A 5,160-nucleotide genomic window follows, 5' to 3' on the forward strand; every position below is an offset into this window, starting at 1 on the left:
CCTGCTGCTGCCTTATTTTATATCCCTGGCTTTTTATTTCAGGAAGGAAAAACATGTATCACCAGTGAAGGCACCTCCCTGCAACTCTGTGATGCCAGACCTGTAATCAAACTTCAGGTCACGAAGATAAGCACTACCATCACAGCTTACTGACCATTTGGGAGAATCCTTTCCCAAGGGTCCCCACATGGTAAACAGCCAGGCAACACAGAAAACAACACAACCCTCCCCCCCACCCCCCTTGGAATTAAATCATGTGATTTATAAAACAATTCCATTTTCTTGCAGCTTTTAGGAAAGCAGCATCTACAATATGGGGGCATCAACACACATATTCAGAATTTCTAAAAAGGTTTGGCCTGAGTGTGAAATTATACCACACTTCACCTGTCTTTTATTCTGCATTTTCCTATGAGCCTGACAACATAAAGAATCCACATGGAAGTCAAAGCATGATGTCTCCAGGACGTGAGACAACCAAGAGAGGCTGTCAGCAGGATTTTGCTGGAAAATCTCATTTACGGTTCAATTTCTAAGAGCTGCTGAGTACCACAACTTCAGTGAAGTCTGAGATGAGCTTGAGACAATTTAGCCAAATATGTTATACATTGGTTTATGCCTGGGAGGAGGTAAAAAGCAACGGGCACCAACCATGAAAGGGCACCTGGAATGCAGCTGTACCAGCTGGGGAAATGGAGAATGAAGAACAACAAAATAGAAAGTGTGACTTGCACAGAGTGACTAATAAACTGAAAAAGCTGGCAAATAATGGCTCATGGGAAACAAATCTAGGAGGAAAAGGGATATAGGGAAAGTTGTCATTGACACTACTGTCACAGTACAGAAGTCCAGAGAAAGCACAGGAAATGCAGTAAGAGAGTGACAGGGCAAGCAGTAAGCTCTACCTCAAACCCAAGAAGGAATTCCAAGTCAGTTGACTATGGGTAGGTGGGAAAGAATGGCATCAGACCTCTTAGATGTTTTGAGTCAGCTAAGCAAGGATGAAATGCATTCTAATATGGAAAAAACAGCAGAGCAAACTCAGAATCACAACCTGTGTCCTTAAAAATACATGGAAAACCTGTGCGCTCTGTGCTTCTCAGCCTGGGTAAGACCTTGGGAGGTGACATCTCTGTCCAGGCTGGGTCACTGTTCTTAAAGAAGAATGATACCAGGCCTCAAGTGGACTCCTGAGGTCCCTTTTAGCTGCCTTCCAGATTTTAATGGCTGATAATGGAAAGCAGGTCTGGATCTGGGGTGTCCTCATTACTAACCAACCACTCTTCAAGAAGTTAACAGCAACTGAGAGTAAGCATCTCTCTGTTTGGGAGGAAGCGCTTTTCCTGCCAGCCATACTCCTCCTGTGCCACCTGCTGACTGCTGTGCATTGTTGCACAAGAGTGTCCAGTGTTCACAGCTGAGATACTCCAAATAATATGGGAGAGGGACGGGGCAGAATGCCAGTCAGGGTCACGGTTTCCTCCAAAGTGCATGAATACTTTGCCCTTCCCGTTTTTCTACGTGCTTGGGTGGGGATCCAACACAGAAAGTGTCAAACAAATACCTGGAAAATCTCCAGGGCATCGGAGTCCTGAATTTTAGATTTTAACCTGGCTCCTAGGGAGGCTACTTTAGCCAAAGCTCTGTGGGTTAGGGTTAAGACAGGAAAAGGGGATGTGACATTGTTCCATTTCCCATCTCCTTTTAACACCTGACCATTTCCAGTTAAACTAGAATAGGAATTCTTCACACTGAAAGGATCAGTGGTGCTGAACATGGTTATACCGTGCAGTAGCTGCAAGGGGTAACTCCCAAAGCACATTGCTGCAGCACCAGCACTTGGCATCTGTTCCAGCAATAGAGCTGCCTGTGGCACTTCTAGCTGCCCCCACAGCACAGCCACAGGGAGTAACAGGGCTCCCGGATTTGTATTTCTTACTTACTCACATTTCCATTTTGCTCTGTCGCAGAACTGCAGGAAGCACCGTACACACACAAGGCTTTAAAAGCATTCTCTCCCGGGGATGAGACAGTGGCCAGGCTCACAGGAGCTCCCTAAATACACCCCCAGCTGCCTCTGTCAGAGCCAGCACAGCGGGACAGGAGCACACGGGTTGCGCCGAGCACGGCATTTCTCACTGGAGATTCCCCGTCACCACACTAGATGGCACAGCTGAAGGAATAACAGAGTTCCTCTGAGACACTCTGCCCATGGGCCGCGCTTCCCAACAACAGCTCTGGCTGCTGCCTTGGCCACAGAGCTGGGAGAGTAAATATCTGCCCTCCTGTTTTGGTTTTGGTTCTGCAATGTGCAAAGGCATGAGGCTTGAGGCTCCTGATCTTGGGCCAGCCAGCTGGGAATTCAGCAAAGTCACGTGTGGCTTTTCCAAATACTCTCCCACTTTCCCAATGCTCTCCCACTTGCTGAGCAAACAATGGTGCAATGGAGCCTTGCTCACAAGAACACTGCTCTCCAAACTAACGCCACATCAGGAATGACTGCGAGAACAAACTGAAGTCCTGAATTAATTAGAAACAGAATTGCGTCCCTGAGACTTGAAGAATTTGTTTCCTTTTCCCTCTATTGTAAAGACACCTTGCTTGGTTCCGATGAAAGCTTTAAAAAAAAAAAATCTCAGTTACGGTTTGGAGCATTTCTGTTTATCTGCTTTGGAAATCCTCTTAGGAGACAGAGGTCTCCAAGTTCTACAGGATGTGAGCACTTCAAGAATTCCTAGAGGAGATGGAACCAAAGCCTCCAAAGGGATGTTACTGTCCACAATGGTCCGTGCATTTGCTTCAGAACAGGAACCTCAGCCCTCAGTGACCCTTCTCAGTTCCCCCCTGTGCACCATCTGTGCTTCTAACACCTGGTAAGCAATCACCAATTCGGGAGTTTCACCTTAGTATTCACCCAGACCCTTGTTTCAAAAAAACAGGAGATAGCACATAAATTCTAGGCATCCTAAGAGGAGTTGCAAAGCAAACAACTCAGCTGCTGCCTGAAGAGGCAATCACTGTTACAGGCACGAGTACCACTCACTACATCCATACAAATCCACACTGCCTCTGAAAGGGAAAGGTCCTCTGGGGACTATGCAGGACTCATCTGGGAAAGTGGCTTACTGAGCTGTCTTTCCCTGCCTGGCTGTGCAGCAAGCTTGTGTCTTTGTCACAAACTTTGTGACTTCCTCTTTTTCTAATGATCCAAATAGATTTGTGGTAACAACAGTCACCCTGAGCACTCAAAGCAATTGGGGTGCTTTGCTTTAGTTTCTTCTGCAGGTACTGGATGAAAAAGTCTGGCACCAGAAGAGGCCTGAATGAGCATGGAGATGAACAGAAGCAGGGGAGACCTCTGCTCTACTCATTAAAGCAGCACCCTGCCTTTCATGCTGTGCATTTCTGTATCTTCAAAATAAAGTCTTCCTTAAGGATTCCTGCAATAGTCTCCGCTAGGCTGTGTTTGCTTGATGTCTCTTCCTTCCTAAGCTGTTTTATCAAATACGTTTAAGGAAAGAAATGTGGGGTTAGCAGCTCCAAACACTACCCCTCCATCTGTGCTGAGGGCAGGCAGAAGGCTGCCCTTTTAGTGTAATGCTACAATAATTAATGGGTTGTGTCTGCTCTGCTCCAGGGAGTGACTGGGGAGTTTAAATGGCAGTGTGCACATAGTACTTACAGAACAGCAGTGTGTAGGTGCCCTAACTGGCAATCCCAGCTCAGCAAGGTGGTGCACAGGCACAGAGCAGGGAACCGGCTCTGTTTTGAAGGAAAAAAGGAACGTAAGTAAACTGCAAAAATACCACCTACTCTGCAAAGTTTCGGTAGCTAGCACAGCTCATTACAGCAAAGGGTCTGTTTTAAGCAGCAAGGCTGAGCTGCACCTTGAAGCACTGACAGAGCTAAAAGAGAGTGCACCCAAGCCCTCAGTCACTGAGAAAGTGCCCAGGCACATCCTGCCTGCTCAGGTCTTTCCTTCCCCTGTGTCACTGAGCAGGAGATGTGAGCAGTGCACGTTTAGCTCATGCCAGGACACATGCCAGACAGCCAAGTACCAAAATAAATATTTTGACTTAAGCACCAGCTCAGCACTTTGCTGGAGGAGATGGTTCCTCAGCTACTGTGGTAAGCAAAGAAAGGGAAGATATTTAGATCATGAATTCTGTGTCTCTGCACTGCCACCCTCCTCCACGTCAGCCAGGGAGCTGCCCCATGGAGGCTGCACACTTGTGCTTCTATAAATTCGATTGACATTTACTGTCCCGGTAAGTTGAGGGAGAGCTGCTCTGACACGGAAAGATTAAGAAGTTCACACACTGGAAATAGACTTATTGGGACATCCACTTAGCCATTTTCTTTTCTAATGAGATAGGGGGCAAAATCTCATCATGGGCTTTAGAGATCCAGTCATGAGCACACCTTTGGTCAGATAAAGAGAATGGATTAAAAACAGGCAGCAATCAGAACCGAGTGGAACCGCCTCCCCTCACTCCTTCCCTGGTGTTAATCTTTGGTGTTATAAACATTTTCACAGTTTGTCACTCCAGAACTGCCAATTCAAAATACAAAGCCCCAATGTGCATTTACTAAATTTCTCAGGTTTCTAGTAAGATTTATCTGTATAACCTCTCAGTTTTGAAGTAAGGTCTGACATCATCACTTCAAGAGTAGTAAAATAAAGGTAAATTTAAATAAACATCAAATATCCTCTGCACTAATGGACTCTGAAGTCCTGGTAGTCCAAAAAGCTTCCTGAGCATAATATAGAAGCCAGGAAAGCAGGGCCATGTTAAAGAATCCAGCTGTAGTCATTAGAGTATGATGAAGAGGTTACAAAATCAGTAGTGAATTCATCTCATTTCTCAAAGATACTAGAGCAGGACAGGATTTTTACCAGCACAAGCATTAAAAATACCAGCAAATCCATCCCTGTCAGCACACCCCTGCTGAAGCATCTAAGCCCACCAGCACTGCTAGAATTAAACGTGCCCTGGGTGACCCTGCCTTGGCAGAGGGCTCGGACTAGATCATCTCCAGAAGTCCCTCGCAACCCCTAACAATTCTGAGAGAAGGCAGAAAAGGTGCGTGCACGCGTGAAGACTCGAAACTTTCTCCACCCTGACTTTGGGAGTTGTTTCTGACCTGCCCTTCCTTCCA

The sequence above is a fragment of the Corvus brachyrhynchos genome, unplaced genomic scaffold, assembly GCF_000691975.1.
Source record: "Corvus brachyrhynchos isolate BGI_N302 unplaced genomic scaffold, ASM69197v1 scaffold597, whole genome shotgun sequence".
In the NCBI taxonomy this organism is placed as follows: domain Eukaryota; kingdom Metazoa; phylum Chordata; class Aves; order Passeriformes; family Corvidae; genus Corvus; species Corvus brachyrhynchos.